The following is a 27,467-nucleotide window of genomic DNA, read 5'->3' on the forward strand; positions in this document are numbered from 1 at the left end:
TAGCTGTTACATGATGAATCACATCCGGCATAATCATCCATCACCGATCCAATGCCTACGAGTCTTTTACTACTGGTCCTTGCTACGTTACTTTGCCGCTACTGCTGTCACTGCTGCTGCTGTTAGTCCGTTGCTACTGTTGTTACTTTGCTCCTACTGGTTATTGTTGCTACTGCTGCTATCATACTACCTTGCTACTGATACTTTGCTACAGATACTAAATCTTTCAGGTGTGGCTGAATTGACAACTCAGCTGCTAATACTTGAGAATATTCTTTCGCTTCCCCTTGAGTCGAATCAATAATTTTGGGTTGAATACTCTACCCTCGAAAACTGTTACGATCCCCTATACTTGTGGTTTATCAAGACATTTTTCTGGCGCCGTTACCGGGGAAAGCCAAGTCAAGAATATTCTCCCGTCAACGTGCCAATTTTTCTAGTGCCGTTGCCGGGGAAGCACAACTATATTCTCTGAGTCACTTGGGATTGACGTCTGCTGGTCACTATGAGGAATCTGAAAGATCCAAGAACTGAAATCTTGCCTTCCACTACGAGGACAGGTAAGGAACTGCCATCTAGCTCTGCACTTGATTCACCTTCAGTTATGAGTAAGTTTGCGGCATCGCCTCCTACTAGCAATCTTGATATGTCGCCTGTGCTTGATGATGCTACTTCTGCTGCCCATGATGCTTATGATGATGCTATGCTTGATAGTGCTTTGCCTGATGATGCTATGCTTGATACTGCTTTGGCTGATGATGCTATGCCTGATACTACTTTTCCACTGGGTGCATTCCTTGATGCACAAATTGCTAGAGTTGCTGCTAGATGTGATGATACTTCTGAAACTGCTGATACTATTGAAGTAGAACCTGCTACTATGCCTAAATTGCCTGTTATGCCTGAGCGCTATGTTATGGAAGGAGAGTTAGATGAGGACTTTCTTGCGTGTAAGGATAGCTATGATGTTGAGAAATTACTCCTCAAGTGGAAAGAAAAATCTCTGAATGCTAGGATGAAATACGACCCGAAGTTTGCTACTTCGCCTATCTTTGTGACCGATAAGGATTATGAATTCTCTGTCGACCCTGAGTTAATCACTCTGGTCGAATCTGATCCTTTTCACGGTTATGAGTCTAAAACGGTTGTAGCCCATTTTACCAAAATGCACGATATAGCCACCCTATTCACTAGTGAGGAAGGTCCGCCACTACTATATCCTCAAGTTGTTTCCTTTCTCGCTAAAGGATGATGCTAAGACTTGGTTCACTTCTCTTCCTCCTGGTTGTGTGTGTAGCCCCCAGGATATGGTCTACTACTTCTCTGAAAAATATTTCCCTACCAATAAGAAGCAAGCTGCCTTGCAGGAAATATACAACTTTGCTCAAGCTGAACAAGAGAGTCTCCCACAAGCTTGGGGGAGGCTCATCCAGCTACTGAATGCTTTGCCTGATCACCCTCTTGAGAAAAATGAAATACTTGATATCTTCTATAATGGACTTGCCGATGCTTCCAAAGACCACCTAGATAGTTGTGCTGGTTGTGTTTTTAGGGAACAAACTGTAGAACAAGCTGAAATTCTATTGAATAACATCTTGTGCAATGAGAATGCTTGGACTATTCCCGAACCACCTCCTAAGCCAACTCCGAAGAAAAGAGGTATTCTATTACTTAGTATTGAAGATATCCAAGAAGCTAAGAATTCTATGCGAGAGAAAGGCATTAAATCTGAAGATGTCAAAAATCTACCACCTATCGAAGAGATCCATGGTCTCGATAACCCGATACAGGTAGTAGAAGTAAGTCCTCTGCGTAGGTTTGATGAGAGTGATATTCCTTTTGATAAACCTGCTAGCCTATGCATGGATGAATTTGATAAATTTGTTGCCAAACAACAAAGCTTCAGTGATTATGATAGCAGACAATTGGAACATAATGCTCGTATGCTTAGTCATTTAAGTGTTTGTGTGGACAGAAATGTCAATGATCTTAAGATCCTGAGTAAACATGCCTCTATGGTTACTACTCAAGTAGAACAAGTACTTAAATCTCATAATGACTTGCTCAACGAGTTGAATGACAATTATGTCAGAGTCGTTACTAGAGGCGGTAGAATGACCCAGGAACCTTTGTATCCTGAGGGTCATCCGAAGAGAATTGAACATGATTCTCAAGGAGTTAGCACTGATGCACCTAGTCATCCTAGAAAGAAGAAGAAAGATGATAGGGATGTGCACGCTAGCAACCCTGTTGCTGCTACACCTGAGAGTCCAAAAGACGCCTCTGTTTCTGATGCTGAAACACAATCTGGTGATGAACATGAGCCTAATGATGATATCAATAGTGATGTTCATGTTGATGCTCAACCTAGCAATGATAAGGATGTGGAGATTGAACCTGTTGATCTTGATAACCCACAACCTAAGAATAAGAGATACGATAAGAATGACTTCACTGCTAGGAAGCATGGTAAAGAAAGGGAACCATGGGTCAGAAACCCATGCCCTTTCCTCCCAAACCATCCAAGAAAAAGGATGATGAGGATTTTGAGCGATTCGCTGAAATGATCAGACCTGTCTTTCTGCAAATGTGTTTGACAGATATGCTCAAAATGTCTCCGTATGCTAAGTACATGAAAGATATTGTGACTAATAAGAGGAGTATACATGAGGTTGAGATTTCCACCATGCTTGCTAATTATACCTTCAAGGGTGGAACTCCTAAGAAACTAGGTGATCCTGGTGTGCCCACTATACCTTGCTCCATTAAAGGCAACTACGTTAGAACTGCTTTATGCGACCTTGGAGCTGGTGTTAGTATTATGCCTCTCTCTCTATCATAGACTTGAACTGGATAAGTTGACACCCACTAAAATCTCTCTGCAAATGGCCGACAAATCAACTCCTTTCCCTATCACCATTTGTGAGGATGTGCCTGTTGTGGTTGCTAATGTCACTATCTTAACATACTTTGTTATCTTGGATATTCCCGAGGACGATGCCATGGCTGTCATCCTCGAAAGACCCTTTTTAAACACTGCAGGGGATGTTATAGATTGCAACAAAGGCAATGTCACTTTCCATGTCAATGGTAATGAGCATACGGTGCACTTTCCGAAGAAACAATATCGAGTACATTGCATCAATGCTATCGAAAAAACTTCATCGATTCTTATTGGGAGCTTTGAATGCCCTATTCCTCGTGTTAAGATGAAGTATGATTTGCTCGTTGGGGAGATACACATCCCCATTGAGGTGACCTAGTGACTATTCAAAAATTCCTGTCCTCTTTTGCGATTCGAAAAGGTTTGTCGAGGAGGCTTGATCAACCTCACTGACGGATTTCTTCTGATGACCATGAGATGGATGAATTGAGGAGTCACAAACCTCTGTTCCAAGCTTTCACCTTCAGTTGCTTAGAATAAAAATGATAGATTTAGTTTAGTTTTCCCTTTTTTTCTATTTTAGCGTCCCGTAGAAAAGTACCCCAAAAATAAAAGTTCTTCGAACGTCCTGAAAATCAAGTATGATTTTTTCTGGAATTTTTGAAAAATTCTGAGACAAAGAGCTTGTCTGGGGGCTGCACCAGTGGGCCACAAGCCCAGGGGGCGCGGGCACCCCCGTGGCCGCGCCACCCAGGCTTATGGGGCCCACAGGCGCCCCCTCCACTCATTCTTCCTCTCATCTCGTTCTCCTACCTCAAGAAAAAAATTGTTTCGCAGCTCCGTGTTCTTGCTCCTCTTGCTGGGATTTTCGATATCTTTGTTCAAATCACCATTCTCCGAACTGTTTTGGGGAAATTACTCCTTGGTAAGTGACTCCTCCATTGGTCCAATTAGTTTTTTCTATAGTGCCTTATACTTCGCGTATTTTTGCTGCCTTGGTGACTATGTTCTTGAGCTTTGCATGCTGATTTTAGCTGGTCCCAAGTAGTTTTGATGCGTAATATGGCCTCTAGGCACTTGTGGGAGTAGTTGCTACAAGTTTAGTTGAGCCTTGTTCACTTTTCCTTTGGGTCACTGAAAATTTCTGAAAAGGAAGATGTTCATGAGAAACTATCATGGAGGTTCCTCAAGCAAGAGAGGTCCCCATCTTACGATTCGGGAGCCTGATCCTTACCAACCAAGGGACGCATAGGTACAAACATGTGAATGGCCTTCTGATGAATTCATGATTGAGGTGGGTTTCCAAGACGAGTTTGATGCACTTGTTCACAACGTCGGACTCGAAGAATTCATCTCCGATAAATGTGAACAGTATGTTGCTCTCACTGTCTCTTTTGTTCGTAGATTCAAATTTTCAGTTGGCCGTGACACATCGGTATTGTTTGATCTCTATGACAAATTGTATACCATGGATTTAGTGGATTTTAATAGAATTTGCAAAATACCTATTTGGGGTAGCCTCAATGATCCTCCTAAATCTTCGGTTAGAGATTTTTTTTCTCTAGTATTACTGTTGGAGAAACTAGAGACATTACGCAAGCTACCATGGGGAGTATTCATTTTCCTACCTTGCATTACTTTGCCCTCTTCATAGGTAGATGCATTAATGGCAAGATTGAGCATTGCCACCTCTGCGCACCCGACCTTAGTATCCTTAAGAGCGTAGTGACGGGTGACAAGAGTTTCAACATAGGAGCTATAATAATAAGGATGCTGAATAAGAATGCTAATGAAGGGGATTTCTTTGGTGGGATCTATGCCACTCGCATAGCAAATTTTCTTGGAGTACCCATCCGCGAAGGAGATCCCCCGCTCCATACAGCTTTCCTTGACCGCGTCACTTTGACACGCTACCAGTTCCTTGAGAGGGATGACGAATCCCTCCTATACCATTTGATATTTAACCGAGAGCGTGTTTTCCATATTACCCTTCCTGCTCCTGCCTTCTTTGACTTTCAGGTAAAACGGAGATATTACATAACCAGAGGAGAGGCATAGGAGTATGAGAGGGAGGCAAAGGCTGCTCGTCTGTGTGAGGCAGCTATTCAGGAAGTGGCTGCAGCGCTCCCGTATAACCCTCATTATGATTTTGGGTTTCGCCACGACCATCCTTGGGAGTAGACCAACTTAGGCCAAAAGCCTAAGCTTGGGGGAGTACGTGTTCTCACCGACTTTACATTCTTGCTTATGCTTTCACTTTGTTAGCCGGTGTTCACACTTTGCCACTGTATCATCCATGCTAGTTTATTTTATTTTTCTCGTTTTCTTTTCGTGTGTCTGTCTAGTTTGAGAAAACCCAAAAAGATTTTATTTTTCTTCTTTTGCTTGTTGGGAGCTTTCCCGTGTAAATATTTTTCTTTTTCTTTGGGTCAAGGTAGAAGACCATGGTTACAATGTTTAGTGGCTCTCGCATGCATACCTGTTGAGCTGTCAAAGAGCCATATTACTTTGTCTTCTCCTTTGTGTTTGCCTGCAGATTCCAGCTTTAGTCCAATGCACGAGCACTCTTATTATTGTTCACATCGTTCGGTCGTGTAAGTGAAAGGCAATAATGACAATATATGATGAAGTGACTGAGCCTGGAAAAGCTGGTATGAACTCGATCTATTTTGTTTTTGTAAATATGACTAGCTCATCATGCCTGATTCAGCTTTGTTGTGAGAGAAACAGGTTTGCAAGGACAACTTAGAGATCATAGTTGCTTATGCCATGCTTACTTAGCTAGGAGCTTATAATGGTTTGTCTTGGATGCCCACACAAATTTTGACATGACTGTGTTGTAGTATGATAGGATGGTATCCTTCTTTGAATGATTCAAATAGTTTGACTTGGCGCATGTTCACGCATGTAGTTGAAACAAAATCAACATAGCCTCTATGATGTTCATGTTCATGGTGATTTATGTCCTACTCACGCTTGCACTCAATGTTAGTTAATCTCAATGCATTTTCATGACTGTTGTCGCTCTCTAGTTGGTCGCTTCCCAGTCTTTTGCTAGCCTTCACTTGTACTAAGCGGGAATACTGCTTGTGCATCCACTCCCATAAACCCAAATTTGTTCCATATGAGTCCACTATACCTACCTATATGCGGTACCTACCTGCCGTTCCAAGTAAATTTGCATGTGCCACTCTCTAAATCTTCAAGAAATAATCTGTTTTGCATGCCCGAACCACTAATGTGGTGACACGGGGCTATCAGTATCTTCCATGCTAGGCGTGTATCCTCGATATGTGTTTATTCACTATCGTTCACGAGAAAGGGGCCGGTAATTGGAATTCCCAGTTCCATGCTCAAATCGAAAATATAATTGCAAACAAAACTCCCCCAGGATTGATGTTGGTATGGACCGTACCCGAGGATTCGGCTAGCCGTGGACTGTGATTTATCGGTCGTGGGGGAGTCAAAACTTTACTTTTCTGTTTGGGAACCGCCTATAGCATGTGTAGCGTGGAAGATGTTGAGAACTCTTAGTCATTGCGTTGACAATGAGAGCATGCCACCCAAAATTATTATCTCTGTTTTAAAAGCTTGAGCTCTGGCACCTCTGCAAATCAATGCTTCCCTCTGCGAAAGGCCTGTCTATTTATGTTCCTGTTGAGTCATCCTCCTCTTATAAAAGCACCAATTAGAGAGCACCTCTGTCGTTTTTATGCTTTGCTTTTAACTGTGTTGAGTATGACCGTGACTGCATCTTCTTTGCCATGAGTTACAATGTTTAGTCAGCCCTTGGTCTTTGAAGGTGCTCTGCATTTATGTTTTGCAGTCTCACAAAGAGCTAGCGAGATACCTTCTGTTCGTACTGCTTCATGTTCTTTTGATTGAAGTGTTGACATTTGAGGCTTATTATTATTTGCTCGCTAGTTGATTATGCCATTGATATGAGTTTACCGTGAGACCTCGGTGTCATTTGCTTATGTGGTTTGCTTGTGATCTTGCTGAAATTCTGGTTATGAGTAAGACATAGTTCCAACAACAAGATCAAACAAAGTTCGTCAAAGTTTTTCTTTTGTCTTTTTCAGTTTGTCAACTGAATTGCTTAAGGACAAGAAAGTCTTTAAGCTTGGGGGAGTTGATACGTCTCCATTGTATCTACTTTTCTGAACTCTTTTGCCCTTGTTTTGGACTCTAATTTGCATGATTTGAATGGAACTAACCCGGACTAACGCTATTTTCAGCAGAATTGCCATGGTGTTGTTTTTGTGCAGAAATAAAATTTCTCGGAATGACCTGAAAATTTACGGAGAATTTTTCTGGAATTAATGAAAAATACCTGCGCAAAGATCCACTCGAGGGGGTGAGCCAGTGGGCCACAAGCCCAGGGGACGCGACCACCCCCCTGGTCGCGCCGTGAGGGCTTGTGGGGCCCACGAGGCTCCACCGCCTCCAATCTCAGCTCTATATATTCCGTTTCGCCCAAAAAAAGGCAGGAAGAAGGATTCATCGCGTTTTATGATACGGAGGCGCCGCCACCTCCTGTTCTTCCTCTGGATGGCATATCTGGAGTCCGTTCTGGGCTCCAGATAGGGGAAATCGTCGCCATCGTCATCATCAACCTTCCTCCATCGCCAATTCCATGATGCTCTTCACTGTTCGTGAGTAATCTCATCATAGGCTTGCTGGACGGTGATGAGTGGGATGAGATCTATCATGTAATCGAGTTAGTTTTGACGGGGATTGATCCCTAGTATCCACTATGTTTTGAGATTGATGTTGCTACTACTTTGCCATGCTTAATGCTTGTCACTAGGGCCCGAGTGCCATGATTTTAGATCTGAACCTATTATGTTGTCGCCAATATATGTGTGTTCTAGATCCTATCTTGCAAGTTGTAGTCACCTACTATGTGTTATGACCAGGCAACCCCGGAGTGACAATAGCCGGAACCACTCCCGGAGATAACCATAGTATGAGGAGTTCATGTATTCACCAAGTGTTAATCTGTTGGTCCGGTTCTTTATTAAAAGGAGAACTTTAATATCCTGTAGTTTCCGTTAGGACCCCGCTGCCACGGGAGGGATGGACAATAGATGTCATGCAAGTTCTTTTCCCTAAGCACGTATGACTACATACGAAATACAAGCCTACATTAGATTGACGAACGGAGCTGGTCACTTATCTCTCCGTGTTATAGCTGATACATGATGAATCACATCAGGCATAATCATCCATCACAGATCCAATGCCTATGAGTCTTTTACTACTGGTCCTTGCTACATTACTTTGTCGCTACTGCTGTCACTGCTGCTGATGTTACTCTGTTGCTACTGCTGTTACTTTGCTGCTACTAGTTACTGTTGCTACTGCTGCTATCATACTACCTTGCTACTGATACTTTGTTGTAGACACTAAATATTTCAGGTGTGGTTGAATTGACAACTCAGCTACTAATACTTGAGAATATTCTTTCGCTTCCCCTTGAGTCGAATCAATATATTTGGGTTGAATACACTACCTCGAAAACTGTTATGATCCCCTATACTTGTGGGTTATCAATGTCCTTTGCTACAAAAAGGATTGGGATACCTTGCTGCACCTATGACACTATTGTTACTTTCACTTCTTATGAATCATCTTGGTACAAACTATCTACCACTATCATTTATAGCACTTGCAAAGAATTCCTTGGTGAAAACCGCTTGTCATTTCCTTCTGCTCCTCTTTGGGTTCGACACTCTGAATTATGAAAAGGACTACGATTGATCCCCTATACTTGTGGATCATCAAGACTCTTTTATGGTGTCATTGCTGGGGAGTGAAGCGCCTTTGGTAACTGGAAATTGGTAAGGAAACATTTCAAGTACATCCTATAATCTACTTGTGCTTGTCACTATGAACGGACACACTTTGAGTGCCTTGTTCGGGGCATTGATACGTCTCCAATGCATCGATAATTTATGAAGTATTCATGCCATGTTTGCCTATGTTTGCAATACTTTTATATGGTTTTGCTGCACTTTATATTATTTATTTACAACTGACCTAAACTGCCGCTATTTTCAGCAGAAGTATCGTGGTGTTGTTTTTTGTGCAGATTTTTTTTATCGGAATTGGATGAAACTTTTTGACAATTTTTTAGAATAAAATAGAAATATTGCAGCAAAGAACCACCACAGGGGGGCTGTGCTTCCCACTAGACACCACATCGCGCCAGCTCCCCTTGGCGTGGGCTCATGTCTAGTGGGCACCTCGTGGCCCATCTTGGCGTGATTCCAATGCCTAAAAATACTATAAATATAGAAACCTCTATAAATAGCACTAGATGGTAAGTTCTACTACCGCAGGCCTCTCTAGCCAAGAAAAACCAATCTGGAGACGTTCCAGTAGCCTGTCGAAGAGGGGAAATCATCTCCGGTGGCCATCTTCATCATCCCGGCAGCCACCATGATGATGAGGGAGTAGTCCACCCTCGAGGATGAGGGTTTGTACCAGTAGTTGTGTGTTTAATCTCTATCTCGTGTTCTTGACATGTCATGATCTTGATATATCACGGGCCTTGTTATTATAGTTGAATCATATGGTGTTTGTCCCATGCTATTATTGTGATGAACTAAATCTTTCACTTTAAGATCTCGTTATGTTGGATTGAATATTCAGGTTTGATAGCACATAATATATGTCTTTCATGCGGATACCCATAGTGACATTGGGGTATTCAAGTGATTCACTTGTTATATGTTGTCGCATCAACTCCTGGATTCCCGAGATGACAATGGGGTAATCTAGGCATAGGGGTTGATTGCACGTTTTCATAATATGTTCTCCAATAGAAATCTTAGTGTGATCCTTGAAGTTCTATGTCTTGGATTTAGTATTATGAATCTGAATTTTTAGTACGAACTCTTGATAGATCGATCGGAAAGGATAATGTGTTATCTTAGTTCGAACTCTTGGAAAGATTGATCGGAAAGAATAACTTTGAGGTGGTTTCATACCCTGCAAACAATTTCTTATTAGGTTCCCCGCTAGATAGGAACTCTGGAGTGATTCTTCATCATATGTTGAGGGATTGTTATGTGATCCAATTATATTAGCATTGTTGAGAGATTGCACTAGCGAAAGTACAGACCCTAGGCCTCATTTTCAAGCATTGCAATACCGTTTATGTTCACTTTTGTTACTTGCTACCTTGTTGTGTTTATATTTTTAGATTACAAAAATCAATATCTACTATCATTGCTATACTTGTATCACCATCTCTTCGCCGAACTAGTGCACCTATACAAATTACCATTGTATTTGGTATGTTGGGGACACAAGAGAAGTTTTATTATTTGGTTGCAGGGTTGTTTGAGAGAGACCATCTTCAGCCTACGCCTCCCACAGATTGATAAGCCTTAAGCCATCCACTTGAGGGAAATTTGCTACTGTCCTAAAAAACTCCACGCTTGGAGGCCCAATACGAGTCTACAAGAATAAAGTTGTGTACTAGACATCAACTATTTTCTACCACCGTTGCCAGGGAGGTGAGTTCTTGAACGTATATATCTAGACCTTGCAATTAAATCTTTTAGTTTGTTTATCACTAGTTTGGTCTAAGAAATAGAAGTACAAAAAATGGAATTGAGGTGGTCTCATATAGTTCATCTTTATCATGTCTTTCTTGAACATGGTGGAAAGGAAAATTGTGCTCAATTGCTAGAGGAAGAATTTATGAAAATGCTTAATGTGAATTCCTTGAATGATGAGCATGATAGTAATATTGTTAGTATGAATTCTGTGTATGTACATGATGCTAATGATATGCAAATCCACAAGCTTGGGGATGCTATGTTTGATGAAGATGATATTTTAGTCCCCCAAGTTTTGATGAGAAAATTTATTATGATGATAGCATGGCTCCTAGCTATGATGATTATATTGATGGAAGTGGGTTTCGAAGAGTGTCAACTCTAGGTACTAACGATCCCACTATTTTGTAGGGTGTTGAATCTTTTCATAATGATAAAAGTAGATTTTGAGAGGTCATGACTTTATTTAGTGATGAGTCCACTATTTTGGAAGAGGTTTCAATTGACTATGACAACGAAGTTGCTATCTATGATGATTATTGTGATGACATGTATGCTATAAAGAATAATGATAACCATGAAACTTGTCATCATGATTTTATTTTTAAATTCGATTATGCCAATGAAGTGTCTCATGATAGTTATTTTGTTGAGATTGCTCCCACTATTATGAATGAGAAGAAATTTGCTTATGTGGAGAGTACTAAAAATTATATGCATGTGCATCATGAAAATAATGTTGTATGTGATAGTTATATTGGTGAATTCCTTCATGATTCTACTCAAAATTATTATGAGGGAGGAACATATGCTTGTAGGAATTGCAATAATATCAAGTTTCCTCCCTATGTGTTCAAAATTTTGAAGTTATGCTTGTTTTTCCTTCCTATGCTAGTTGGTTCTTGTTCCCATAATTTTTTTGATCATAAAATCCCTATTCATAGGAAGTAGGTTAGGATTAAATGTGCTTGCCATGTGATTCATGACGCTCTCTCTAAGTTTTAGTTCATTACTTTTATGTGAGCATCATTGAAATCATCATGACTAGCTAAAATGCATTAAAGAAAAGCGCTTGTTGGGAGACAACCCAACACTTATACTTTATGTTTTTGTGTTTTCACATTATTAGGTTTATGTATTAATCATGTTTTATAGCTTTTATTTCAATAAAGTGACAAGTAAAGCCTTTGGGATAGTGTGGATACTTGCTTGTTTGATTGTGTGCAAAAAAAGAAACTTTTACGTCCACTGAAGAATTTCTATGATTTTACGGGAGAGTCAAAAATAAAAAAAAAACTACAAAGTTTTGGTATGCAAATTATTTGCGTTTTCCTAATTTTTCAGAATTTTTAGACTCAGGGAAGTGTGATTTTAATTCATATCTTCAGAGACTGTTCTGTTTTTGACAGATTCTGTTCTGCGTGCATAGTTTTCTTGTTTTAGTGTTTACATAGCTTATATTTAATGATATAAATTATGGTAATGATATAATACATTAGGTATTATGTGATAAAAATTATTAATCTTGTCTTTGAGAGTAACTAAGTGAATGATCTATATTTATCATACTAACCCATCTCACGAAGTTTCGTTAAGTTTTGTGTGATTGAAGTTTTCAAGTTTTGGGTGAGATGCTAATATGAAGACAATAAGGAGCAGCAAGAACCTAAGCTTGGGGATTCACAAGGCACCCCCAAGGTAATATACAAGTAATACTCAAGTGTCTAAGCTTGGGGATGCCCCGGAAGGCATCCCCTATTTCATCTCCAATATTATTGGTATATCTTACTTGGAGCTATATTTTTATTCATCACATGATATGTGTTTTACTTGGAGCATCATTTACTTTCTTATTTCTCTGTTAGATGTTATTTATAATCTTGTTTTTCAATAAAAAGTTCCAATAATTGCCTTTAGAATGCTTGCACCGCATGTGTGATGTGTGTTAAAGAAAAACAGAAATTGTTTCTATAGTATTTGAATTTTCATATTTTACTCGAACGTGGAAATTTCTAAAAACTTTAAAGAATACTGTTATACAAATTATTTATCACTTACTAAATTTTCAGATTTTTGGAGACACATAAGTACACTTTTTATATAGATTGCTAGAGACTGTTCTGTTTGGACATATTGTTGTCATAGTTTTGTTATCTACTTATCCTATAGTTTCCATGGATTATATTGGTAGATATAAATTGTGAAAAGGATAGTATACAGTACCAAATTTTTGAAAATTATTATGAAACTTGTCTTGGCATTACATAAAGAGTTGATTTACTTTAGTGTGTACTAACCTATCTCGCGAGTTCTTTTCAAGTTTTGTGTGGATGAAGTTTTTGAGACTTAGGTGAAACCATGATATGAGAGTAATTAAGGAGACACAAAATCTCAAGCTTGGGTATTCCCAAGGCACCCCAAGTAAATATTTCAAGAAGTATCGAGCATCTAAGCTTGAGGATGCTACACATCCCACCTTTCTTCATCAACAACCATCGGTTAGCCTATGTTGAGCCTAAATTTTTATTTGTCCACATGATATATGCTATTCTTGGAGTGTATTTTGTTTTATTTGCTGTTTGAAACAAAATATCCGATATGATAATCTTTATTGAGAGAGATTTATCATATAGCTACTTAATTGTGTAACTACTCATTGATCTTCACTAATATCTTTTGAGAGTAGTTTGATTGAATTTCTCTAGTACTTCCCTTATATATTTTTTGAGCACGGTGGTGCTGTTATTTAGAAGAAATATGCTCTCATGCTGCACTTAGAATATTTTGAGAGTTAGTACAAACTTTTAAGAAATCCTTTCTTGCTTGAGTTATATTATTTTGAGAGTTGAAAATTTTAAAGAAACTTGTGTTATCGTTCTTCACTTATATTTGTTTGATAGCTTGTTATTATCGATTGCAATTTGCTTTAAATGAAATTTGTCCCAAAGTGATAGATATCTAGGGGATATATAAAAAAATCGTGACGATCATTGGATATGATAAGCTTGATTCCTTGCAATAGTTTTGCGATGTGGAAATAATAATATATGAGTCATGTTGGTGAGTAATTATGCTTTAGTAGGAATATTGGTGTTAAGGTTTGTGATTCCCTATGCATGCACATGAAGTAAATAATTATGCTATGAAATTACATCCTACTTGTGTTGCATTATTTGGTGTTAGTTATGTTTAATATTCTCTTATGATGGTTTTTGTTCCTTGATTGTGCGCCTCTCAATCTATTTGCTAGCCTTCACTTGTACTAAGCGGGAATGTTGCTTGTGCGTCCAAATTATAAACCCAAAGTTGCGCCAAATGAGTCTACCATACCTACCTATATGCGGTATTTTTGTGCCGTTTTAAGTAAATTTGTATGTGCCAACTCTAATGTTCAAAATAAACTTCTATTTTGTGTGCCCGTACCACTCATGGAGCGATGAGGGGTGGCCGATATATTCTATGTTAAATAGATTATTCCCAACATGAGTGTTTATCCGCTTGTCATTGCATGAAAGTGTGGCGGTAATAGGGATGCACAGTCCCAAAATGCAAAGAAAAATATATTTTATGTTGTCAAATATTAAATTCCTTGGAAAGTGTTGGTATGGACGGTACCTGTGGATGCGACTAGTTGTGGAATGTGAAAGAATGGTGGAAAAAGGAATAAACTTTATTTTCAGTTTGGGAACTGCCTATGATTTTTTAGCATGGGAGATATTGGAAACTCTTAGTCGTTTTTGTTGACAAGAAAAGCATACCACCCAAAATATTTTATTTCTAAATTTTTCACTTTGAACTGTCGCACCTCTACAAATCGCTGCTTCCCTCTGCGAAGGGCCTATCTATTTACTTTATGCAATTTTTATTTTGGATTTGAGTCTCCATCTTCAATTATAAATCACCAACTACGGAACACCATTATCATACTTGAGCATTGTATGTAGCTAATATTTGGGTGTGTTGCATGAATGGATCAATGATTGAGCATGATGGGCTAGGGAAAGCATTATTTAGCATTGATATTTGAAAGACTTGGTTGCTTGTTGATATGCTTGAGTATTAAAGTTTTCATGTCAAATTATAGATTATTTCTTTGCATCATCTACAAGTCCATATGTCCATGCTATAAAAAAAAGAGAATACGATGAATATGATAGGTAGCATTCCACGTCAAAAGTTCCGTTTTCAATTGCTACTTTATCATGATAAGTTTTATGAGAAAGAGATGATGTTATGATGCTAGGAAAAGTGATCATCAAACTTATGCACTATGCTAGCATTCACACTTCATAAATTATTTCTTTCATCACTTACCTAATCAAGGACGGGTAGGAATTAAGCTTCGGGGTGCTGATATGTCTCCAATGTATCGATAATTTATGAAGTATTCATGCCATGCTTGCCTATGTTTACAATACTTTGACATGGTTTTGCTGCACTTTATATAATATATTTAGAACTAACCCGTACTGACGTTGTTTTCAGCAGTACTACTGTGGTGTTGTTTTTTGTGCAGAAGTAAAAGTTAACGGAATTGGACGAAACTTTTTGACAGATTTTTGGAATAAAAGAGAAATATTGGAGCAAAGAACCACCACAGGGGGACCCTGGTGCCCACTAGACACCAGGCCGCGCCAGCCCCCCTAGCGTGGGGTCAAGTCTAGTGGGCACCTCGTGGCCTATCTTGGGGTGATTCCAACGCCTAAAAATCCTATAAATATAGAAACCTCCAGAAATAACCATAGATGAGAAGTTCCGCCGCCACACGCCTCCATAGCCTCGAAAAACCAATCTAGAGACGTTCAAGTAACCTGTTGGAGAGGGGAAATCATCTCCGGTGGCCATCTTTATCATCCCAGCAACCGCCGTGATGAGGAGGGAGTAGTCCACCCTCGGTGCTGATGGTTTGTACCAATAGCTATGTGTTTATATATCTCTCTCTCTCATGTTCTTGAGATGTCATGATCTTGATATATCACGGGCCTTGTTAATATATTTGGATCATATTGTGTTTCTCCCATGTTGTAATTGTGATGGATTTAGTCTTTCACTTTAAGATCTCCTTATGTTGGACTAATATTAAGGTTTGAGAGCACATAATATATGTCTTGCATGTGGATACACATAGTGACATTGGGGTATTCAAGTGATTCACTTGATATATGTTGTGGCATCAACTCGCGGATTCCCGAGGTGACAGTGGGGTAATCTAGGCATAGCCGTTGATTGCACGTTTTCATACTATTTTCTCCGATATAAATCTTAGTGTGCTCCTTGAAGTTCTTTGGGTTGGATTGAGTATTATGAAACTAAATTTGTTATGGTGTTATTTTAGTACGAAATCTTGATAGATCAATTGGAAAGGATAACCTTTTATATTAGTACGAACTCTTGGAAAGATTGATCGGGAGGAATAACTTTGAGGTGGTTTCGTACCCTACAAACAATTTCTTCTTATGTTCTTTGCTAGATAGGAACTTTAGTGTGATTCTTCATCGCACATTGAGGGATTGTTATGTGATCCAATTATATTAGCATGGTGGAGATATTGTACTAGTGAAAGTATGGAGCCTAGGCCTCATTTTCAAGCATTGCAATACCGTTTATGCTCACTTTTGTTACTTGCTACCTTGCTGTTTTTATATTTTCAGATTACAAAAATCAATATCTACTATCATTACTACACTTGTATCACCATCTCTTCACCGAACTAGTGAACCTATACAAATTACCATTGTATTTGGTGTGTTGGGGACACAAGAGACTTTTTATTATTTGGTTGGAGGGTTGTTTGAGAGAGACCACTGATACGTCTCCAACGAATCTATAATTTTTGATGGTTCCATGCTATTATCTTGTCAACTTTGGATGTTTCATATGCATGAATATGCTATTTAATATATTTTTTGGTACTAACCTATTAACTAAGTGCCAAGTGCCAATTTATGTTCTTTCCATGTTTTTGACCTTTTCCAGAGAAGAATATTAAACGGGGTCCAAACAGAATAAAACACGCGGGATGATTTTTCCATAACAGAAGATACACAGGGGACATGAGAACCAAGGCAGGAGACCTCGGGGGAGATCACAATCCCCCTAGCCGCGGCCTGGGGGGCGCGCCTGGCAGGCTTGTGGGCCCCACGTGGCTCTTTTTCCCTACCTCTTTCGCCTATAAATTCTCTAAAATCCCGAAACCAAAGAAGGGAGCCACGAAAATACTTTTCCGCCGCCACAAGCTTCTCTCTCCGCAAGATCCCATCTGGGGACCGTTCTGGTGCCCTGCCAGAGGGGGATTCGGACATGGAGGGCTTCTTCATCAACACCATTGCCTCTCCGATGATGCGTGAGTAGTTCACCACAGACCTTCGGGTCCATAGCTAGTAGCTAGATGGCTTCTTCTCTCTCTTGGATCTTTAATACAAAGTTCTCCATGATCTTCATGGAGATCTATCCGATGTAACCTTCTTTTGCGGTGTGTTTGTCGAGATCAGATGAATTGTGGATTTATGACCAGATTATCTATGAATATTATTTGAGTCTCCTCTGATCTCTTATATGCATGATTTCGTATCCTTGTAATTCTCTTCGAGTTATGGGTTTTGTTTGGCCAACTTGATCTATAATTCTTGCAATGGGAGAAGTTCTTGGTTTTGGGTTCATACCGTGCGATGTCCTCACCTAGTGACAGAAGGGGTAGCGAGGCACGCATCGTGTTGTTGCCATCAAGGGTAAAAAGATGAGCTTATATACTATTGCATGAATTTACCCCTCTACATCATGTCATCTTGCTTAAGGCGTTACTCTGTTTGTTATGAACTTAATACACTAGATGCATGCTGGATAGCGGTCGATGTGTGGAGTAATAGTAGTAGATGCAGAAAATATCGGTCTACTTGTCTCGGACGTGATGCTTATATGTATGATCATTGCCTTAGATATCGTCATGACTTTGCGCGATTCTATCAATTGGTCGACCGTAATTCGTTCACCCACCGTAATACTTGTTATCATGAGAGAAGCCTCTAGTGAACACTATGGCCCCCGGGTCTACTTCACATCATATATTCAGATCTACAAAATTACTTTGTTGCACTTTTCACCTTCAAATCTCACCTTGCAAATAATCGGGAAGGGATTGACAACCCCATTATAGCGTTGGGTGCAAGTTTATTTGTTTTTCGCAGGTACATTGGTGCCTCATCTTGATACTCCTACTGGATTGATACCTTGGTTCTCAAGCTGAGGGAAATACTTATCGCTACTATGCTGCATCACCCTTTCCTCTTCAAGGGAAAAACCAACGCAAGCTCAAGAGGTAGCAAGAAGGATTTCTGGCGCCGTTGCCAAGGAGTATTCAAGTGAAGCATATCCAGGTAACTGTCGCAAACTCATCTGTTGCATTTACATTATTTGCCTTTTGCCTCTCGTTTTCCTCTCCCCCACTTCTGAGGAAATAAAAATACAAAAATATTTGCCTTTTTCGTTCGCCCTTTCCTTCGCTTGCTTTTTGTTTGCTTGTGTGGGTTGGTCTACCTATCCTTATGGCTAGTCCTATCGCTTTGAACGTTACTCCCAAGAGCGAAGTTCTTAATTTCAAACAAAATGAGGGAGAAAACTTAAAGGATGCTTGGTATAGAATTTGCAATGCTCAGAATAGATCTACTCGTAAGCAATCTACTACCGTTCTACTTTGCAACTTTTATGTGGGTATTTCCCATTCGAATAGGTATGTTCTTGACACCATCGTAGGAGGAAATTTCTTGGGTAGACATACCGTTGATTCTTACGGTGCTTTAATAAATTTGGTAGGCTCACCCCCACTCATGGTTAATGGAACTACCTTAACTTTGGAACATGTGATGTGTAGGTTGGATATCATTGAAAATAAAGTTGCTACGATAGAACTCATTGAAAATTTGGATAAAAAGATCCACAATCAAATCACTCAGTATGGATCCAAGGTGGGAATTACTTTGAAAAATTTAAAGGAGAAGGAACCCACAATTAACGAAAAACTAGGTCATGATTCCGCTAGAATTGGCAAACTAGAGGATGTTATAACCAACTTGGGTTCCGCTTTTGCCGCTGTTCAGAACGCTCCAAATTTTACCCACAATAAGGCCACTAAGTTTGTTTTTGTTCCTAAAAACAGTGGTGAACCATCTAGTAAGAGAGATGAAGATCTTAAAAAGTTGAGTGCTCACCCTACGAGTGGTTTGAGCACAAAACACGACGATACTTGATTCTATCGCCTTATGCCTAGCTAAGGGCGTTAAACGATAGCGCTTGTTGGGAGGCAACCCAATGAATAAATTTATTTTTTCTTTTTGCTTTCTGTTTTGTTGTGTCCACACCATCATAATTCTTTTATGATTGTGTTTTTTATAATTCTTTTAGTGTTTGTGCCAAGTAGAACCTTTATGATCAGTTTTGGTGATGGTTGTTTAATCATGCTGAAAAAGACAGAAACTTTGTGCTCACGAAATTATTTTTAATTACTATCCAGAAATATCTTTTGAGTTGATTCTTTTTTCTTCTGGTGGATATGCTAATTGCCCTAATTTTCATAATGTTTCAGAATTTTTGGGATACCAGAGGTATACTAAGTATACATATTTCTACAGACTGGTCTGTTTTTGACACATTCTGTTTTAGTTGTGTTGATTGCTTATTTTGATGAAACTATGGATAGTATCGGGAGGTACTAGCCATGGAGAAGTGAGTATACAGTAATATAACATCAATCTAAATAGAATTCAAGTTTACTACAGTACCTAAAGAGTGGTGGTTTGTTTTCTTATGCTAATGATATCACGAGTTTCTGTTTAAGTTTTGTGTTGTGAAGTTTTCAAGTTTTGGGTGATGCTCTCATGGACAATGGAATAAAGAGTGTAAAGAGCTTAAGCTTGGGGATGCCCAAGAAATCCCAAGCCAAATTCAAGGACACCAAAAAGCCTAAGCTTGGGGATGCCCCAGGAAGGCATCCCCTCTTACGTCTTCAATCCATCGGTAACGTTACTTGGAGCTATATTTTTATTCACCACATGATATGTGTTTTTCTTGGAGCGTCGTGTATTATAGGAGTCTTTGTTTTTTGTTTTGTCACAATCATCCTTGCTGCACACCTTTTTGAGAGGGACATGCACTCATCGTGATATTGTTAGAATACTCATTGAGCTTCACTTATATCTTTTGAGTTAGGCAATTTAGCTCGCATGTGCTTCACTTATATCTTTTGAGCTAGATAACTTTGCTCTAGTGCTTCACTTAAATCTTTGTAGAGCACGGCGGTGTCATATTTTGAAGAAATAAAAACTCTCGATCTTCACTTATATCTTTTTGAGAGTGCTCTCTCTAAGTAACTTGGTAATTGGCGTGTGCTATGAAATTAGTCCTAAAGATGATAGGCATCCAAAGAGGATATAATAAAAACTTCCATATTCAAGTGAATTGATTAGTAAGAGAAGTTTGATTCCTCACTGTCGGGACCCCGATCCTAAGCCATAGGAATCCAGCATGTAACACATCGCATCTCTTTGCGGTCTCATGCATGGTTATCCCCACGGCTGCAGCCTTACCTTAGCCGGGACCGTTTGCGCCTTTTGACTCGTGTATGCAATTGTGTCGCTAGCAATCCAATGACAAAGAACCCGGATCGACATGTCTAGTCATAAACCAAAGCGGCAGTTCCGCACAGGAACATGCATACATGACCCAGCAAAGCAGGTGTCAGTCACCAGCGAATGTCGACGAGTCCTAGCAAGCTACAAGGACTCCATTGCATCGCGTGACATTTCCCCAATGGGGACAGACACAGCAGCTAAGAAGGACACATGCCGGTCAACCAATGTGTCCGGAGCAGTAACGAACTACCATTGCTCGTTGGATCACAAAGGGGCATTTCCCTGTAAGGAGTGCGACTAAAGCCTACGGCTAGGTAATCGAACCCCATACATATCAAGTACAACATACGTACGCATGGCATACCGATATGTATAGATACATCGATGACATCACAACATAACCATAAACATACAAACTTTATTTAGAAGTCTCGGAAGAGCCACACACATAATATTACAAGGTATGGGTCTCACGACCCATCATCACAAGTCATACACACAATTCTTACAAACCAGCGGAAGAGTAAAGCTGTCTGAGTACAGACAGATGGAAAGATAAAGGCACATGGCCTGACTATCTACAGACCCATCCTAGGGCCAGATCGTAGCTGGGATACCAGCTACTCGTCGTCGTCGATGTCTAGGAAGAACCCTACATTAGGGTCATTAACAACCGCTGCAAAAATTTATTAAGCAAACGTGAGTACAAAAGTACTCAGCAAGACTTTAGGATAAGCTATCTACTCATGCAATGTATCAATGAGGAATTGTGGGGTTTCATGCGGAAAGCCAGCATTTGACTCATGACTAGCCAACTTGCATTTTTAAATAGTTTTGACAACTTTGATTTCTCGCACACAAGTCCATTAACACCACAACAATACTCCATCGTGGAATCATTCCGTCTCCTTACGGAAATGCCGTCCACGACACTCACACTTATCTTGACAATTTTATGAGTAGCCATTATAGTTATCTATGAACAACATATGTTTCCAAGTAGTCCATATCCGCGGACGCGGCTATTTGAATAGATCATAACCCTGCAGGGGTATACTTCTTCACACACGCTCTCGCCACTTATCGCCATGTGCACGTCATGCACCTCGGCAACCTTCAAGCGTAAGCCCAGCGAGGGAGTCGGCCACGATCGTTAACCACGCTAATACTTAGTCCAGGTCTATCGCCTATCTGAGGGTAACCCGCACGGAAGTCCGGCCGAGGTTTCCGCCACGGCCCCAAACGATGTGCGCAGGGTTCCCAAGCCCACCATCCGGGTGCCACTTGGTACACCGTGCCACTGCCTACCGCATCATAGCCCGCCTCTAAGGTCAGCGCTACGCACGACCTCCAGCATGACTATAAACACCAAAAACTACTTGCAACTCCTGGACCGAGCACTAACTGATTATTAAGTCGAGCGGGTCATATTTCAGGGCCCAGCATGTGGTTGTATCTCGTCTTGGATTACATACACGGAACTCAGTTCCTAAGGACGGTTCCAATGAAACAACATGCCATGTACTCCTACATAGCCTTTCACCGGTACCTTTACCAAATCACGTTCAACACACAACCTTTACTTACTGAACACATTCTCAGAATTCTGTTCATCACCGAGATGACGGACCATACACAACTCTAAGCGTAGCATGCATAGCAGGATAAGGAACATCTTGGCTCAAGCATCTACCAGGTATGCTAGGTTGCAAGGTTCATCTATTTACTGTGACAAAGACAGGTCATGCAAAGGAAGTGGGTTCAACTAACGTAGTAAAAGTAGTGAAAGCATTTGCCCTGATGCAAGAAATAAGAGCAGGAGCGAGAACATGGGATTTATCGGGATGATCAAAATGGTTGCTTGCCTTGTTGCTCAGCAGAGGGACAATATCCGTCAGTCGGATATTCGGTGGAATCCGGAGGAGCGGGGCCTACCGGTAAAAACAATATCAATCAATAACAATCATATGCAACAAGATGATGCATGAGCATGGCATGGAAATTAAAGGTGGTAGGCTAATGTAGCTACCATTTCTTAAGTTGAAGTTGATTTGAATCAAGATTCAAATATCACTTCAAACAAGGTATTTTCAAATACCCTTTTAATTGATTCGACCTAATGCTTAGGTAATCTTGTTTTAGCATGCATGATGATGGTATGTTGGGTTGCTGGTTGTGCTTGATCATGGTTTGGTCATAATATTTGAAGTGGAATTCAAATGGATTTCAAATTCCAACTCCAAATTATTTAATAAGGTTATCCTAATCATCATTTAATCTGTTTGGTGATGTTGAAAAAATCAAAATCAGATTCCTTGCATTTTTCTGATACTTTTTCATATATAAATTATTTTCATTGGAGTTACAGATTATTTTCTATGATTTTTAGAAGTTTTGGGCATTTTCTGGAATTCTTTTAAATCAACAAATCTCTTTATTGCGTCATAACCACGTGAGCACTGCGTCAGCAGGTCAACTGACCTAGTCAGCTCAAACCTGACAGGTGGGGGCCACTGGTCAGTGTCTCAGGAGTTAATCTCGCGTGATCAGCCCCTAAGTGGGTTTGACCCACAACTAGGGCCCACTATCAGTGGCTAATTAGCGTTAAACCACCAGGATTAGGCCGGCCACGTCGTCCCCCGCCGGAGACTGACCGGCGGTGACCAGATCCGCGACAGATCTTCGCCGGAGATGCACCAGATCTATCTGTGGTGCTCGGGATCGAGTGCCGAGAGCACTGGGATGATCCCCAAGCTCGGCCTCATCCTCTACGGGCATCAGGAGGGGTTATAGGTGGTCGGAATATGCGAGCGACGAGCCGAGGCGGCTGCCGGAGCTCGGGTTCATGGGTCTCGGGGCTATAGTGCCGGAGAGAGAGGGGAAACAAGGGGGAAATGCTCGCAAGCTCACAGTGGAGACAAAGATGGGCTCAGACTGCTCGGGGAGGGGCTGTAGCCGGCGATCCACCGTCGATTTGCCGACGGCCGGAGGTTGAAGACGACGGCACTGGGGGCGTTGCAGGGCTCGGGGAGGACGGTTCCGTTGATGTGGGCGTCGAGCTCGACGTTGCGGAGAGGATGGAGCACTCGGGTGGGCTTCCTTGTGGCCAGAGAGCTCGGGCTCCTCGAGCTCAAGCTCCGGTCAATGGCGGAGCAGGAGAGGGAAGAAACCGAGAGGAGGGGGAGGAATCGAGAGCGGGGATGGATAGGGACGCGCTCGGGGAAGTCATCCCCGTTGTCGCACTATCCTGGGGGCACCGGAGGACGCCACGGCGAAGCAGGAGGTTGAGGAGGCCGCCGTGGTCGATCTCTCCTCTGCCAGAACGCATAGGAAGAAGATGACCCTACCCCTGGTGGGCTGGGCCTCGCAGGTTAGCGTAGCTTAGGGTTTTTTCTTTTTCTTCTATTTCTGTTTTTCTATTTTACTTGCTGACATTGTTGCCATTTATTTTTGGCACTAAATCAAAACTAAAATTAGTTTGAAAAATTCTAGGGTGTTAGTTGGAATATTTCCAATCACCCATAAAGTTTTCAGCATTTTTGAAAACTTATATATTTTTGAATTCAAATATAAGTTTGAATTGAGGGACTTGTTGGTTTTAAATAAAATGCCAAAAGTGATTTAAAAATAGTTTTCTCCCCTGATAATTTATTTTCAATAATTATCAGAAATATTGAACTTTTAAGAAGGCCATTTTGGGTTCATTGATATTGACAGGATTTGAATTTCCTTTGAATAAGAAACGGCTAGGGTTTTTGGTTATGAGTTTCACCACTTCTTTGGAGTTTGTTTCAAATTCTTGAATGCAATGGAAGAAAACATGAGCACAAATACTAAACCCTAGTTAGGGATCCAGGGATGTGACAACTCACCCCGAGTCAAAAGAATCTCATCCCGAGATTTGGAAGTCGTCGGGAATAGTGCGGGATACTCAAGTCGGAGACGATCCTCTCTTTCCCATGTTGCCTCCTTTTCGGAATGATTTGACCATTGAACTTTAAGAAACTTGAGGTTTCGACATCGAGTGATACACTCAGCTTGATCAAGAATACGCATAGGGTATTCTCGGTATGAAAGGTTATCTTGGAGATCAAGCGTTTCGTGGTCCACTTCACGGATAGGATCCGAAAAGCAACGCCTGAGTTGCGAGACGTGGAAGACATCATGAACCTTGGAAAGATGCGGAGGAAGTTCCTATTGGTAGGCAACTTCTCCTCGTTTGGCAAGAATGCGAAAAGGACCAATGTAACGAGGAGCCAACTTGCCCTTGATACCGAATCGATGGGTACCCTTCAAAGGTGTAACCCGAAGGTAAGCCTTCTCGTCAACTTCAAAGGTCACAGCCTTATGATGACGATCATATTGGCTCTTTTGACAAGACTGGGCTGTTTTCAACTTTTCACGAATAATGCGAACCTGCTCTTCTGCATCCTGGATCATATCCGGGCCAAAGAGTTGCCTCTCTCCGGTTTATGACCAATTAAGAGGTGTTCGACATCTTCGTCCATAGAGAACTTCAAAAGGGGCTTTGCCCAATCTTGATTGATAACTATTGTTATAGGTAAATTCGGCGAATGGAAGGCACTTCTCCCAATTCATACCGAACGATATAACACAAGCTCGGAGCATATCTTCTAGGACTTGATTCACTCTTTCTACTTCACCACTTGATTGAGGATGGAAAGCAGTGCTAAAAGATAAGTGAGTCCCCATAGCATTCTAAAAACTCTCCCAGAAGCAAGAAGTAAAGATACTTCCATGGTCTGAGTTAATCTCCAGAGGAACACCATGAAGAGACACTATTCGAGAGATATACAACTCTGCTAGCTGGCTAGCTGTTATACTCTCACGAACTGGAAGAAAATGAGCTACTTTGGAGAGACGGTCAATGACCACAAAGATAGCATTATTTCCTTTCTTGGTCTTGGGAAATCCGGTAATGAAATCCATACTGACTTTATCCCATTTGCATTCATGAATAGCTAAAGGTTGAAGGGTGCCAGCAGGCCTTTGGTGTTCTGCCTTGACTCGACGACAAACGTCGCAGTTAGCAACGAACTCAGCAATCTCTCTTCATCCTAGTCCACCAAAACCTCTGGCATAGGTCATGATACATCTTAGTACTACCAGGATGAATGGTGAGAGGAGAATCATGAGCTTCCTTGAGGATTAACTGCCTTAGATGTGGATTCTTAGGAACCACTAGACGATTCTGGAAGAACACAACACCTTGATCATTCATGGAGAATTCATTAGCGTTTCCGTTAATAATATTCTCCTTGATCCGTGATATACCCTTATCACGCTTCTGGCCAGCTATAATTTGATCTTTAAGAGTAGGCTTCGCCACCAGGGTAGAAAGGATCCTCGAGGAACAATATGGAGATTTAACTTCCGAAATTCCTCATAGAGATGTGGTTTACCTCGTTGTAGCATCAAATTGTTACAATAAGACTTACGACTTAGTGCATCAGCCATAATATTGGCCTTCCCCGGGGTGTAAGTTATTCCCAAGTCGTAATCCGTGATCAACTCAACCCATCGTCTTTGCCTGAGATTCAAATCCGGCTAGGTGAAGATATATTTCAGACTTTGGTGATCAGTGAATATTTCGCAACGATTACCAAGAAGGTAATGTCGCCAAGTTTTAAGTGCATGGACTACAGCTGCAAGCTCAAGATCATGTGTGGGATAATTATCCTCATGTGGACGCAATTGTCGAGATGCGTATGCAATCACATGACGATCTTGCATGAGAATGCAACCTAATCCTTGTCGCGAGGCGTCGCAATAGATAACAAAGTCCTTAGAGAAATATGGTGGTAGCAACACAGGCGCGGAAGTCGGGCGTTTTTTCAGTTCCTGAAAACTATGCTCACACTTTGGTGTCCAGTCGAACTTTTTATCTTTCTTGAGGAGTTCAGTTAGAGGCTTTGCAACCTTGGAGAAATTCTCGACAAAGCGGCGACAATAGCTCGCTAGACCAAGAAACCTCCTAACTTGCTTAACCGATTCAGGTTGAGTCCAATCAAGGACAGCTTGAACTCTCTCGATATTGACAGCAATACCCTTACTAGAGATTATGTGACCTAGATAGGTCACTTCTAGTAACCAAAATTCACATTTTGAAAACTTGGCATAAAGGCGATGCTCTCTAAGTTTCATCAATACCGGCCTTAGATGCTCGGCATGTTCTTGTTTGTTATTCGAGTAGATGAGAATATGATCGAGGTATACTATGACGAATTTATCCAAGTACTCCATGAAGATTGAATTCATCAAGCGAGAGAAGGTGGTTGGGGCATTGGTTAAACCGAAGGACATGACGGTGTACTCGTATTGGCCATAACGAGTGACAAAAGCCGTTTTTGGGATGTCCCCGTTCTTGATCTTGATTTGATGGTATCCCAACCTCAAATCCATTTTTGAGAAGACTAGGGATCCCGCGAGCTGATCATACAGGTCGTTGATCCTGGGGAGCGGATACTTGTTCTTTATGGTGACCAGATTAACTGGTCGGTAATCTACAACCATCCGATCCGTTCCGTCTTTCTTCTTGACGAAGAGGACGGGACAAGCCCAAGGAGAAGAGCTAGGACAAATGAAACCTTTATTCAAGGCCTCATCTAGTTGTTTCTTAAGTTCGGCTAGCTCCAGGGGTGCCATCTTATATGGTCTTCTGGCTATTGGGAAAGTCCTCGGAACAAGGTCTATCACAAACTCTACATCTCTGTCAGGTGGAATTCCTGGCAGTTCCTCTGGAAAAACATCCGGGAAGTCACGGACTACCGGAATGTCTTCAAGTTTTGGAAGAGGGTTGGCATTGAGGGAATAGAGCTGGCATTTGGCAACTCGAGTAGAGACATTGACTATCTTACCCGAGGGATGGGTAAGCTGAACATTTCTAGAATGAGTATCAATCTTGGCATAGTGAGTTGACATCCAGTCCATGCCCAAGATGATATTGATATCCGAAGATTTCAAGGCTATCAATGATGCTAGAAAAACTAGCATGTCTACTAGAATTTCATTGTCATAGGTTATCCTAAAGGTTTGCCACTTACTACGAGGGGTTTGGACAACCAATGGAATTGGCATATCACAGAAAGACATGTTATGCAACTGTGCATAACTTTCTGAAATGAAGGAATGAGATGACCCAGTGTCAAAAAGAACAGACGTTGGGTGATGATTAACAAGGAGCGTACCCAGTATGACGTCGGGATCCTCTGCAGCTTCTTCTGCTGAAATATAGTTCACACGGCCACGTGCAGGAGTTGGCTTCACATAATAAGCTTTGCCCGACTTGCCTTGCCCAACGGACTTTCCGGGTTGCTTGGCACCCACATTCTGAGGACACTCTCGGGAATAGTGCCATGGTTCTCCACA

Source organism: Hordeum vulgare, chromosome 3H, assembly GCF_904849725.1.
Source record: "Hordeum vulgare subsp. vulgare chromosome 3H, MorexV3_pseudomolecules_assembly, whole genome shotgun sequence".
NCBI classification, from domain to species: Eukaryota; Viridiplantae; Streptophyta; class Magnoliopsida; order Poales; family Poaceae; genus Hordeum; species Hordeum vulgare.